This window comes from Dendrobates tinctorius, unplaced genomic scaffold (assembly GCF_039654945.1).
Source record: "Dendrobates tinctorius isolate UK_male_01 unplaced genomic scaffold, ASM3965494v1 ptg000265l, whole genome shotgun sequence".
Classification (NCBI taxonomy): domain Eukaryota; kingdom Metazoa; phylum Chordata; class Amphibia; order Anura; family Dendrobatidae; genus Dendrobates; species Dendrobates tinctorius.
The window spans coordinates 10,528,365-10,542,380 of NW_027361932.1; the positions used below are offsets into that span (position 1 = coordinate 10,528,365).

A 14,016-nucleotide genomic window follows, 5' to 3' on the forward strand; every position below is an offset into this window, starting at 1 on the left:
CCTTTTCACTTGCCAAGTGGCGTGAATGTGAACAAGGGTCGAGCGGCTGAACCACTAGTAACAGTTTAGGCCAGACTGGATGGCTTTCCCAGCTCAGAAAGAGGGCGGTCACACCCATATATGCACTGAATGCACAATGAAATGAATAAAAAACAAATCTGAACTGAGAAAAGTAAGTTAATGTGTATGCACAATGTAAGTGCATATTAACACATGACCATTAACCAGAGAAAACAAAAAGCAAAAAACACAAATATCCTGAACTAAAAAGTAAAAAATGTATACTGCAAATAATGCATAAAGGTAATAATAATAAGGGTATTTAGTAAACATAATTTTGATCAAAATAATGTACAAGCCATCCCGCCACGTCACGGCAACCCTTGTGGGACAGTCCCTACTCTAGTATTTAAAACCTTTTCTCTTGCCAAGTGGCGTGAATGTGAACAAGGGTCGAGCGGCTGAACCACTAGTAACAGTTTAGGCGAGACTTGATGGCTTTCCCAGCTCAGAAAGAGGGCGGTCACACCCATATATGCACTGAATGCACAATGAAATGAATAAAAAACAAATCTGAACTGAGAAAAGTAAGTTAATGTGTATGCACAATGTAAGTGCATATTAACACATGACCATTAACCAGAGAAAACAAAAAGCAAAAAACACAAATATCCTGAACTAAAAAGTAAAAAATGTATACTGTTACTAGTGGTTCAGCCGCTCGACCCTTGTTCACATTCACGCCACTTGGCAAGTGAAAAGGTTTTAAATACTAGAGTAGGGACTGTCCCACAAGGGTTGCCGTGACGTGGCGGGATGGCTTGTACATTATTTTGATCAAAATTATGTTTACTAAATACCCTTATTATTATTACCTTTATGCATTATTTGCAGTATACATTTTTTACTTTTTAGTTCAGGATATTTGTGTTTTTTGCTTTTTGTTTTCTCTGGTTAATGGTCATGTGTTAATATGCACTTACATTGTGCATACACATTAACTTACTTTTCTCAGTTCAGATTTGTTTTTTATTCATTTCATTGTGCATTCAGTGCATATATGGGTGTGACCGCCCTCTTTCTGAGCTGGGAAAGCCATCCAGTCTGGCCTAAACTGTTACTAGTGGTTCAGCCGCTCGACCCTTGTTCACATTCACGCCAGTTAGCAAGTGAAAAGGTTTTAAATACTAGAGTAGGGACTGTCCCACAAGGGTTGCCGTGACGTGGCGGGATGGCTTGTACATTATTTTGATCAAAATTATGTTTACTAAATACCCTTATTATTATTACCTTTATGCATTATTTGCAGTATACATTTTTTACTTTTTAGTTCAGGATATTTGTGTTTTTTGCTTTTTGTTTTCTCTGGTTAATGGTCATGTGTTAATATGCACTTACATTGTGCATACACATTAACTTACTTTTCTCAGTTCAGATTTGTTTTTTATTCATTTCATTGTGCATTCAGTGCATATATGGGTGTGACCGCCCTCTTTCTGAGCTGGGAAAGCCATCCAGTCTGGCCTAAACTGTTACTAGTGGTTCAGCCGCTCGACCCTTGTTCACATTCACGCCACTTGGCAAGTGAAAAGGTTTTAAATACTAGAGTAGGGACTGTCCCACAAGGGTTGCCGTGACGTGGCGGGATGGCTTGTACATTATTTTGATCAAAATTATGTTTACTAAATACCCTTATTATTATTACCTTTATGCATTATTTGCAGTATACATTTTTTACTTTTTAGTTCAGGATATTTGTGTTTTTTGCTTTTTGTTTTCTCTGGTTAATGGTCATGTGTTAATATGCACTTACATTGTGCATACACATTAACTTACTTTTCTCAGTTCAGATTTGTTTTTTATTCATTTCATTGTGCATTCAGTGCATATATGGGTGTGACCGCCCTCTTTCTGAGCTGGGAAAGCCATCCAGTCTGGCCTAAACTGTTACTAGTGGTTCAGTCGCTCGACCCTTGTTCACATTCACGCCACTTGGCAAGTGAAAAGGTTTTAAATACTAGAGTAGGGACTGTCCCACAAGGGTTGCCGTGACGTGGCGGGATGGCTTGTACATTATTTTGATCAAAATTATGTTTACTAAATACCCTTATTATTATTACCTTTATGCATTATTTGCAGTATACATTTTTTACTTTTTAGTTCAGGATATTTGTGTTTTTTGCTTTTTGTTTTCTCTGGTTAATGGTCATGTGTTAATATGCACTTACATTGTGCATACACATTAACTTACTTTTCTCAGTTCAGATTTGTTTTTTATTCATTTCATTGTGCATTCAGTGCATATATGGGTGTGACCGCCCTCTTTCTGAGCTGGGAAAGCCATCCAGTCTGGCCTAAACTGTTACTAGTGGTTCAGTCGCTCGACCCTTGTTCACATTCACGCCACTTGGCAAGTGAAAAGGTTTTAAATACTAGAGTAGGGACTGTCCCACAAGGGTTGCCGTGACGTGGCGGGATGGCTTGTACATTATTTTGATCAAAATTATGTTTACTAAATACCCTTATTATTATTACCTTTATGCATTATTTGCAGTATACATTTTTTACTTTTTAGTTCAGGATATTTGTGTTTTTTGCTTTTTGTTTTCTCTGGTTAATGGTCATGTGTTAATATGCACTTACATTGTGCATACACATTAACTTACTTTTCTCAGTTCAGATTTGTTTTTTATTCATTTCATTGTGCATTCAGTGCATATATGGGTGTGACCGCCCTCTTTCTGAGCTGGGAAAGCCATCCAGTCTGGCCTAAACTGTTACTAGTGGTTCAGTCGCTCGACCCTTGTTCACATTCACGCCACTTGGCAAGTGAAAAGGTTTTAAATACTAGAGTAGGGACTGTCCCACAAGGGTTGCCGTGACGTGGCGGGATGGCTTGTACATTATTTTGATCAAAATTATGTTTACTAAATACCCTTATTATTATTACCTTTATGCATTATTTGCAGTATACATTTTTTACTTTTTAGTTCAGGATATTTGTGTTTTTTGCTTTTTGTTTTCTCTGGTTAATGGTCATGTGTTAATATGCACTTACATTGTGCATACACATTAACTTACTTTTCTCAGTTCAGATTTGTTTTTTATTGTTTTTTATTTTTTTATTTTTTTTGTCTTGGAAACTTGTAGGAACATAACAGATTCTGTATAAGTGAGTCCCGAATCCAGTATACAGGACTCGGAATCGTAGACTCGCTCAGACTCGCTGTTGACAGCGATGTGATAAAAAAAAACTCTGACAAAACTAAGATTGCCATTGACTTGCATTGGACTCGTTGCTGTGCGAGTAATCACTGGGAGACTCGCCGAGTAACGAGTCCAGCGAGTCCCTTACTATTCACCGAGTAACGAGTCCTAGCGAGTAGACTCGCCCATCCCTAGTTATCATCAAAAAATATTGCTATGAAGGTGGCTTCTCCTAAGTTTAAGCCTAAAATTTATTGGACCTTACACAATTTTGGAGATTATTAATCCGGTCTCTTTCCGTTTGGCTCTTCCTGTCACATTTAAAATCCATAATGTGTTCCATAAGTCCTTGTTGAAGAGGTTTGTTGAACCAGTTGTTCCTGGGGTGGCACCTCCGGACCCTGTATTGGTTGAAGGTAACATGGAATATGAGGTAGAGAAAATACTGGATTCCCGTCTGGCTAGACGGAGACTCCAGTATTTGGTTAAGTGGAAGGGTTATGGTCAGGAGGATAATTCCTGGGTCTCTGCCTCTGATATTCATGCCAAAAGATTGGTGCGTGCCTTTCATCGGGCTCACCCTGATCGCCCTGGTGGCGTGGTTGAGGGTTCGGTGACCCCTCCTCAAGGGGGAGGTACTGTTGTGAGTTCATTTTCCCCTTCGTCACTGAGGTCTGGTGAACTCCCTATTCTGGTGAAGGAAGGTAATGAGCCTGATTATCAGGCACCTGAACCTGATGAGGATGACTGGCTGAGTGGAGTCACGGACTGGATATAAGGCTGCCGACGCCCTTCTGCCCTGCGGGTGATTTCTCTTTGGACTTCTAGGACACCAGTCTGATTCCTGCTCCTCTAAGCTAAGTTTTTCTGCTTTGCCGATTTGCATTAGTGTTTTGTTTTTGTTTTCCTTGGTTTTCTGGATTCTGCCATTCCCTGCTGGGGTGAGCTGAATCTCCTTTTGCCTGTAGCTCTGTCTTCAGAATATTCCTCAGTACTGACATAGCTTTTTTGAAGCCTAGCGTCTTCAGGGCCTTTTTCACTGTCAATCTGTTGGCTCTTATTTTCATAGGGTTTTTCATGGATTGCAGACAGCAGCCTTCCTGTCCTTTTCTATCTAGCTAGATTGGGCCCCGTCTTTGCTCAGTCTATCTTTCTGCCTGTGTTAGTGTTTTCATCTTGCTTCACCGTCATTATATGTTGAGGGCTGCCTATTGCTTTGGGGTCTGCTCTGGGGCAGTTTAGTTTTCCCCTTTCTTTCTTTAGGCCTAGCTATTTCTCCGGCTGTGATCGAGGGGTCTAGGGCATCGTAGGAACCTCCCACGGCTACTGCTAGTAGTGTTGATAGGTTCAGGGGTCTGCAATCCGATAGCTGCCAACTTCTCTGGTTTTCTGGACTTAGCTAGCATTTCTGTTTTTGCCTCCTACGGTGACTCAATCATAACACCCTTCTCTCTTTCCCTCTCTGTTCTTTCTTTCCCTTATTTTTTTTTTCTTTCTTTCTTGCTCTTTCTCTGTTCTTTCTTTCTTTCCCCTCTTTCTTTCTGTCTCTCTGTTCTTTCTTTTGTTCCCCTATTTCTTTCTTTATCTCTGTTCTTTTTTTCTGTCCCCTCTTTATTTCTCTCTCAGTTCTTTCTTTCTTTTTCTTTTTCTTTGTTCTTTCTTTCCCCTCTTTTTCTCTCTCTGTTCTTTCTTTCTTTCTCGCTCTCTGTTCTTTCTTTTTCCCCTTGTTCTTTCTTTCTCTCTGTTCTTTCTTTCTCTCTGTTCTTTCTTTCTTTCCCCTTTCTTTCTCTGTTCTTTCTTTTGCTCTCTGTTCTTTCTTTCCCCTCTTTCTTTCTCTCTTTATGTTCTTCCTTTCTCTTTCTCTCTCTGTTCTTTCTTTCTATCTGTTCTCTCTCTGTTCTTTCTTCTTTCTCTCTCTGTTCTTTCTTTCTTTCTCTCTCTGTTCTTTCTTTCTATCTGTTCTCTCTCTGTTCTTTCTTCTTTCTCTCTCTGTTCTTTCTTTCTTTCTCTCTCTGTTCTTTCTATCTATTCTCTCTCCCTGTTCTTTCTTTCCCCTCTTTGTTTGTTTGTTTCTTTCCCCTCTTTCTCTCTCTCTGTTCTTTTTTCTGTCCCCTCTTTCTCTGTTTTTTCTTTCTCTTTCTTTTTTTTCTCTGCTCTTTCTTTCCCTTCTTTCTTTCTCTCTCTGTTCTTTCTTTTTCTTTCCCCTCTTTCTTTCTTTCTTTCTTTCTCTCTGTTATTTCTTTCCCCTTTCTTTCTCTCTCTGTTCTTTCTTTCGCTCTCTATTCTTTCCTTCTTCCCCCTCTGTCTTTCTCTCTCTCTGTTCTTCATTTCTCTTTCTCTCTCTGTTCTTTCTTTCTATCTCTGTTCTTTCTATCTGTTCTCTCTCTGTTCTTTCTCTCTCTGTCCTTTCTTTCATTCTTTCTCTCTCTGCTCTTTCTTTCTTTCTTTCATTCTCTTTCTCTGTTCTTTTTTTCTCACCCCTCTTTCTTTCTCTCTCTTTTCTTTCTTTCTTTTTCTTTGTTCTTTCTTTCTCTCTCTCTGTTCTTTCTTTCTCTTTCTTTCTCTCATTTTCTTTCTTTCCCCTCTTTCTTAATCTCTGTTCTTTCTTTATTTCCCCTTTTTTCTCTCTCTGTTCTTTCTTTCGCTTTCTGTTCTTTCTTTCTTTCTTTCCCCTCTTTCTTTCTCTCTCTATGATTCCTTTCTCTTTCTCTCTCTGTTCTTTCTTTCTCTCTCTGTTCTATATTACTCTCTGTTCTTTCCCCCCCCTCTTTCTCTCTCTCTGGTCTTTCTTCTTTCTCTCTCTGGTCTTTCTTCTTTCTCTCCCTGTTCTTTCTTCTTTCTCTCCCTGTTCTTTCTTCTTTCTCTCCCTGTTCTTTCTTCTTTCTCTCCCTGTTCTTTCTTCTTTCTCTCCCTGTTCTTTCTTCTTTCTCTCCCTGTTCTTTCTTCTTTCTCTCCCTGTTCTTTCTTCTTTCTCTCCCTGTTCTTTCTTCTTTCTCTCCCTGTTCTTTCTTCTTTCTCTCCCTGTTCTTTCTTCTTTCTCTCCCTGTTCTTTCTTCTTTCTCTCTCTCTCCTTTCTTTCTCTCTGTTTTCTTTTTTCTCTCTCTCTGTTCTTTCTTTTCCTCAGCACCAGTCAGTGTGCCCACAGTACCAGCCACTATGCCCATAATGCCAGCCACTGTGCCATCAGTACCAGTCACTGTGATCAGCAGTGCTAAATGGGTGTGGTTGGGCGTGGACTAGTTACAAAATGGGTGTGGTCAGGGTGTGGCCTGAAATTTGCCACGGCACGCCTTTTTCCCTCTTTCCCTTCAAAAGTTGGGAGGTATGCAGAGGTGCATTGGTTGTGTCATGATAGCCAGGGTGATTCCCAGCTGTGCCATAATCTTTGCCTTTAGCTTGCTTGTCATAGTACACTCTCTGCAGTTTTCAAGTATCTGCACTTTTCCAGTAATATATAAAGCTAAGACCTCTGCCCTTTGCTCTGATGGCAGTTTCTCCCTGTATGCCACACTCTCAAAGACAGTCAGGAAAGCCTCAATGTCGTCCTCCAGAGTCATTTTCTGCAAGGCCTCCAGCACTGTTCATCTTACACAGATACAGAGCTGCCACTAGGAATTTTTGGGCCCCATACTGGCAAAATTTTCAGAGCCCCATTGAAACTCCGCCAGGCTCCACCTATCGAACTTTCCACAGTCCCATCACCCTTTCTTGGAAAAATTCCACTTCTGCACCATGTCCTCACCAATCATACATCACCAGATCACATACATAGCCAGCAGCTTTTGTTTTGGCCCAAAGATTTTTTTTAGTCTGCCACCATGACAAGGTAGACTATTCTGGCTGTGCACTACTCTTCTGTAACTTATTAAACATTTGTTAAAATATCCAATACAATTTTAGGCATATTTTTATTTCTTTTTCAATTTTTTAAAATGACCATTAATATCACATACAAGGGACAAATACCACCGCACCAAGACCAGACCACATATTACCAACACGTAGTGACTGAATATTACCACATGGAATAAATACCACCACACCATGACCAGACAATATATTACCACCACAGTGACTGAATAATAGCACATACAATGAACAAATACTGCAACACCATGACCTGACCACATATTACCACCACATAGTGACAGAATAACAGCACATACAAGGAACAAATACCACCACACCATGACCAGATCACATAATACCACCAAATAGTGATTGAATACTATAATACTGATCATTAATTAAAAAAACACTACTAATGCCATTATACACAGTAGACTTGTACTTAGTATATAGTGTCCTTGTACAGGTAATACAGTGTTCACCATTGACATTATGCACAGGAGCTCTGTGTATACTGTACAGGTAATACAGTGATCACCAATGACATTATACACAGGAGCTTTGTATAGAGTGTAACATAGTAACATAGTAACATAGTTAGTAAGGCTGAAAAAAGACATTAGTCCATCCAGTTCAGCCTATAAAATTCTGTCACAATAAATCCCCAGATCTACGTCCTTCTAAAGAACCTAACAATAACTGTAAAATGCAAAATTGTTACACTCCAGGAAGACATCCAGGCCTTTCTTGAACCCTTCGACTGAGTTCGCCATCACCACCTCCTCAGGCAGGGAATTCCAGATTCTCACTGCCCTAACAGTAAAGAATCCTCTTCTATGTTGGTGGAAAAACCTTTTCTCCTCCAGACGCAGAGCATGCCCCCTTGTGACCGTCACCTTCCTTGGTATAAACAGATCCTTGGAGAGATATTTGTATTGTCCCCTCATATACTTATACATGGTTATTAGATTGCCCCTCAGTCGTCTTTTTTCTAGACTAAATAATCCTAATTTTGCTAATCTCTCTGGGTATTGTAGTTCCCCCATCCCCTTTATTAATTTTGTTGCCCTCCTTTGTACCCGCTCTAGTTCCATTATATCTTTCCTGAGCACCGGTGCCCAAAACTGTACACAGTACTCCATGTGCGGTCTAACCAGACATTTGTACAGAGGCAGTATAATGCTCTCATCATGTGTATCCAGACCTCTTTTAATGCACCCCATGATCCTGTTTGCCTTGGCAGCCGCTGCCTGGCACTGGCTGCTCCTGGTAAGTTTATCATTAACTAGGATCCCCAAGTCCTTCTCCATGTCAGATTTACCCACAGGTTTACTGTTCAGTTTGTAATGGAAAAATATTCAGGATTGAGAGTCCTCAGTAGTTGATACCTTTTAATGGCTAACTGAAAAGATGGTAATACATTGCAAGCTTTCGAGACTACTCAGGTCTCTTCATCAGGCTAGACTAATACAAAATCTGAAGTCACATATTTATGTACAATACAGCCTAGAAAAAATGCAATAGATAAGACAAGTGACGTGAAGCAGAACTATCAATATGGGAGAGGGAGAAACATAAATATAAACATTGGACCATGTTTCTCCCTCTCCCATATTGTTTCTCCCACTATGTTTCTCCCTCTCCCATATTGATAGTTCTGCTTCACGTCACTTGTCTTATCTATTGCATTTTTTCTAGGCTGTATTGTGCATAAATATGTGACTTCAGATTTTGTATTAGTCTAGCCTGATGAAGAGACCTGAGTAGTCTTGAAAGCTTGCAATGTATTACCATCTTTTCAGTTAGCCATTAAAAGGTATCAACTACTGAGGACTCTCAATCCTGAATATTTTTCTATCCACTGGCTAACACGGTACAAAGATATACATCTTTCCTGTATCAGTTTGTAATGGTGATATTGATTCCTTCTTCCCATGTGTATAACCTTACATTTATCATTGTTAAACTGCATCTGCCACCTTTCGGCCCAAGTTCCCAACTTATCCAGATCCATCTGTAGCAGAATACTATCTTCTCTTGTTTTGACTGCTTTACATAGTTTTGTATCATCTGCAAATATCGATATTTTACTGTGCAAACCTTCTACCAGATCGTTAATAAATATGTTGAAGAGAATAGGTCCCAACACCGACCCCTGCAGTACTACACTGGTCACAGCGACCCAGTTAGAGAATATACCATTTATAACCACCCTCTGCTTTCTATCACTAAGCCTGTTACTTACCCATTTACACATATTTTCCCGCAGACCCAGCATTCTCATTTTGTGTACCAACCTCTTGTGTGGCACGGTATCAAACGCTTTGGAAAAATCAAGATATACCACATCCAATGACTCACCTTGGTCCAGTCTATAGCTTACCTCTTCATAAAAACTGATTAGATTGGTTTGACAGGAGTGATTCCTCATAAACCCATGCTGATATGGCGTTAAACAGTTATTCTCATTGAGATAATCCAGAATAACATCCCTCAGAAACCCTTCAAATATTTTACCAACAATAGAGGTTAGACTTACTGGCCTAAAATTTCCAGGTTCACTTTTAGAGCCCTTTTTAAATATTGGTACCACATTTGCTATGCGCCAGTCCTGTATAGTGTACAGGTAATGCAGTGATCACCAGTGACATTATACACACGAGCTCTGTATATAGTGTCAGTGTACAGGTAATACAGTGCTCAACAGTGACATACACAGGAGCTCTGTATATAGTGTATACTGTACAGGTAATACAGTGATCACCAGTGACATTATACACCGGAGCTCTGTATATAGTGTCAGTGTACAGTTAATACAGTGCTCAACAATGACATACACAGGAACTCTGTATATAGTGTATACTGTACAGGTAATACAGTGATCACCAGTGACTTTATACACAGGAGCTCTGTATATAGTGTTATAGTGTATAGTGTACAGGTAATACAGTGATCACCAGTGACAATATACACACAAGCTCTGTATATAGTGTCAGTGTACAGGTAATACAGGGATCCCCAGTGACATTATACACAAGAGACCTCTATATAGTGTCAGTGTACAGGTAATACCATGATCACTAGTGACATTATACACAGTAAGTGTACAGGTAACACATTAACTCACCAATGATTTTGCCCAACCTCTATACTATGCCAGATGAAAAAACGCGACCATGTCACCCTGCACAGTAACAGGGCCTTTTCTCCCCCACTGAAAACAGTATCCTGAAACATAATATCCTTTAATTAGACCCTACAGTAATAATATCCCACATTCTGGACGCCACAAGTCCACCCATTCTGCCTCATGTCTAACCATATTGCCCCATAGTTATGAATAATAGTAATGCATCCCATAGTCATATATAGCAGTTTAATGGAGCCCCAAAGCAGTATAAAGCAGCCCCATAGCAGTACAACGCAGCCCGATAGCGGTATAATGCACCCGATAATATAATGCACCCAATAGGGGTATAATGCAACCCCATAATATAATGCTCCCCCATATGGGAATAATGCTTGCCCATAGGGGTATAATGCTCCCCTATAGGTGAATGATGCTCCACCATAGGTGTATAATGCTCTCCCATAGGGGTATAATGCTCCCCCATAGGGGTATAATGCTCTTCCATAATGTAATGCTCCCTCATTGGGGTATAATGCTTCCCATAGTAGTAAAATGCTCTCCTTTAGGGGTATAAAGCAGTCCCATAGGTGTATAATGTTCCCCCATAGGGGTATAATGCTCCCCAATAGGGGTATAATGCTTCCCCATAATATAATGCTCCCCCATAGGGGTATAATGCTCCCCCATAATCCCATAATATAATTATTCCCACTAGGGGTATAATGCTCCCTCATAGAGGTATAATGCAGCCCTATAGGTGTATAATGCTCCCCCATATGTGTATAATGCAGCTACATACCACGGCTTTACAAAAAAAAAAATTTAAAAAGGTTCTCCGTTCCTGGTCGAGCTCCAGCGACGTCCCTGGCTCGATACACCTGAAGCGCACATAGTCGTTCCTGCAGTGACATCATACGCCAGCGACGTGCCCGCTGATGTCAGCTGCCGGCCTCCACGGGCAGTTACTGAGCCGGCAGAATCCTGCCACTGCGGGCCTGGTGAGCAGAGGACAGAGGTCCCGCAGCGGGCCCCTTTTGCTCATCGGGCCCCATACGCCAGTAAGGACAGTTAATACCCTGATGGCGGCCCTGCACAGATACCTTCACATTGGCTGGCAGAAGGTGCTGTCTCCCTGATCCAGATAGATTTGGCCAAGAGAGCCATATGCTAGTTTTTGCATCACCACATGTTGAGAGCTGTAATTTTTCCACATTTTGGCCAACAGAGTCATGTTATGGCTTGTTTATTGCGGGACAAGCTGGTGCTTTTATTGGTAACATTTTTGGGCACATTGCATTTTTTAATCACTTTTTATTTCGATTTTTGGGAGACAGAATGAACAAAAACCAGCAATTCAGGAATTGCTTTTTGTTGTTTTAATACCGTTCCGTAAAATTGGTAAGGCAGCTTTATTCTTCAGGTCAGTACGATAACAGCGATACCCAATTTATATCTTTTTTATGTTTTGGGGCTTTTACACAATAAAAACTATTTTATAGAAAACATTATTATTTTTACATCGCTCTATTCTGAGAGCTGTACTGCATTTTTGAAATCCGCAACATGTTCATTTCTTTTGTGGTTACGCTGAGCTTTATGTGCATATTTTCCCCATGGCCCCCTGTAGCATGTTAGCCCGAAAGGGCCGGGTCCTCTCCCCTCTATATCAGTCTGTGATAGTTAGTTTGTTTACTGTAAGTGATCTGTAATTTGTATGTAACCCCTTCTTATGCACAGCACCATGGAATCAATGGTGCTATATAAATAAATAATAATAATAAAAGAAACACATATGCTGCTGAAATTAAATGCATGTAATCCACATATGAACGTATCAATAAATATTTTTCAAAACCAAATGTCAGAAACTATCAAAAACAAAGTAGGTTCATTTAAAATATTAGGGATGGGATAGGGATGAGCAGACCCGTGGAAGTTTAGGTTCTGGTACCCGACCGAACTTTAGTCCAAAAGTTCCATTCGGGTGGCAGAAGTGTAAAAATGCAAGTAACCTAATCTAACTAACCTGTAATCTCAAATATTCACCACTCATCATAGGAACAAGGCCTTAGAAAAGATTTCCTCAAGCTAAAAGGCAGACGCTGATATATTGTAGGATCAAGTCATAAATCAGACCTGAGGAATATGGATCAATCTCATACTTTCTTATTGCTTCTTGTTTAAATCTGCATAGTTCTATTATCGGTATAAAACTATGTGTACTCCACATGGTACATGTCAAAAATGATTTTCCCTCAACTAATTTTGGATCTAGTGTGGCCAAAAAGCACAAATATAGTATTAAAGTTCACAAAGCTGCACATGCAATAAAATATATAAATAAATAAAAAGATCTCACAAAGTATAAAAAAAAGCAAGTACCTTGCAAAAAAATTTTGATTGTTAAATATTGGGTTGTGTTTTTGTTTTTTTAACCAAACAACTTAGGAAGAGTCTGTAAATGAAGCTTAATTGTATGTCAGTTTGTACAATTGAATAAATAATAGACTTGGTTATAGTATAGGAGAAGTGTTACAATTTTATCCATAAAATGAAATGATCCCACTTTGGATACATGTGAGCCCATTATACTGGGGGTACAAGAAAGCAGCAAAAAAATAAGCCCAAAACAATATGAAAAATGAAAATATTAAAACAACACATACTACAGCCTCATGAGATCTGTGGCATTGTGTTCCGAGAAATGGAAAATTCACTTTCCAAATGTATAAGTTCATTAATGCAAGTATTACATTTTCCTGCAGCTACACAGCTACAGTTTTGTTTTTTTGTTTTCTTTGCTAAACATCACAAAGCAAAAGAATGCTGTGGAACAATGTATTGTTTCTATGCAAAATATATGGTGACTACAACAAATGGCCAAATTATACATAAGGCATCCTCAGTGAAGAAAAAACAAATGGTAAGCAATTACTGTTACAGGTCAGTGATCAAAACTCTTTCCATATATTGACCACAGATTCATAGAATGCTAGAATTATAAGAAGGGGCATGAATAAAGTAAAACAAATTTAAAAAATATACATACATATATTCATATACCTTAATTGCCCTATTCAATATATTTTGCACAAAACCTCATGTAAACAACCAATCTCCGTTATGGAGGTTTGGCGCACATGGCGTGCTCACTTTCTGTGCCTCTGTATGGTACCTCCATGCAGTGACTGTCGAATGGAGATATTTTAGTATCCAAAGCTATTGCTTCTGGGGCAGAACATAATGTGTTTTTTTACATATTGTGTCCAGTAAGACATAGCACAAATCTGCTCATAGGAGAGAAAACTAGTGAATACTGCATGCCATCTTCAATCTATCTTGGTGGCAGAGCTTACAGGCTTGGAAATATTTAATTGAAGAATTTATACTGTATAAACTCGCACTGGCGCTATTACATAAAATTTCCCAAAACGCCTGCAAATAGAATAAAATAAAATAATAATTGGACTTACCCCCGAGCTATTGGGATAGTGCAGTCCCGAGGGACACAGTCACTGCGTGGGTGATGACGTTGCTGAACCTAGGCTGAACGATAACAGCAAAGTGTCAGGGAATGATAAGACGGCAGAAGGGTTTAAAAGTATTTCAGGCAGGAAACAGCGTTTAACTCTTTCATGCAAAGGTGACACCCACTTTGAGTCTCACGCAGCAATGGGCAGAGGTGATTATGAACAGATAGTGCTTGACAGTGAATAAGAATTCTCCACCGCCAAAAAAGGAATGAGAATGTCATGAAAAATTCTATTTTATCTGTTGTATATTGTATATACTGTGTGTGTTTTTTTTACCACCGGAGTGGTGCCACTAAT

The 14,016-nt window shown here is 39.6% G+C and overlaps 1 protein-coding gene across 1 annotated transcript in view; it reads right to left on the reverse strand.

The window, feature by feature from the left end:
• GP1BB (glycoprotein Ib platelet subunit beta) overlaps nucleotides 1-13,758 on the reverse strand; it is a 39,028-nt gene extending 25,270 nt beyond the window's left edge. Inside the window, exon 1 of the mRNA XM_073559082.1 lies at nucleotides 13,660-13,758. The gene's annotated coding sequence lies outside the window, so the exon portion shown is untranslated. The remainder of the gene's footprint in view (nucleotides 1-13,659) is intronic.
• Between the last annotated feature and the right edge of the window lie 258 nt (nucleotides 13,759-14,016).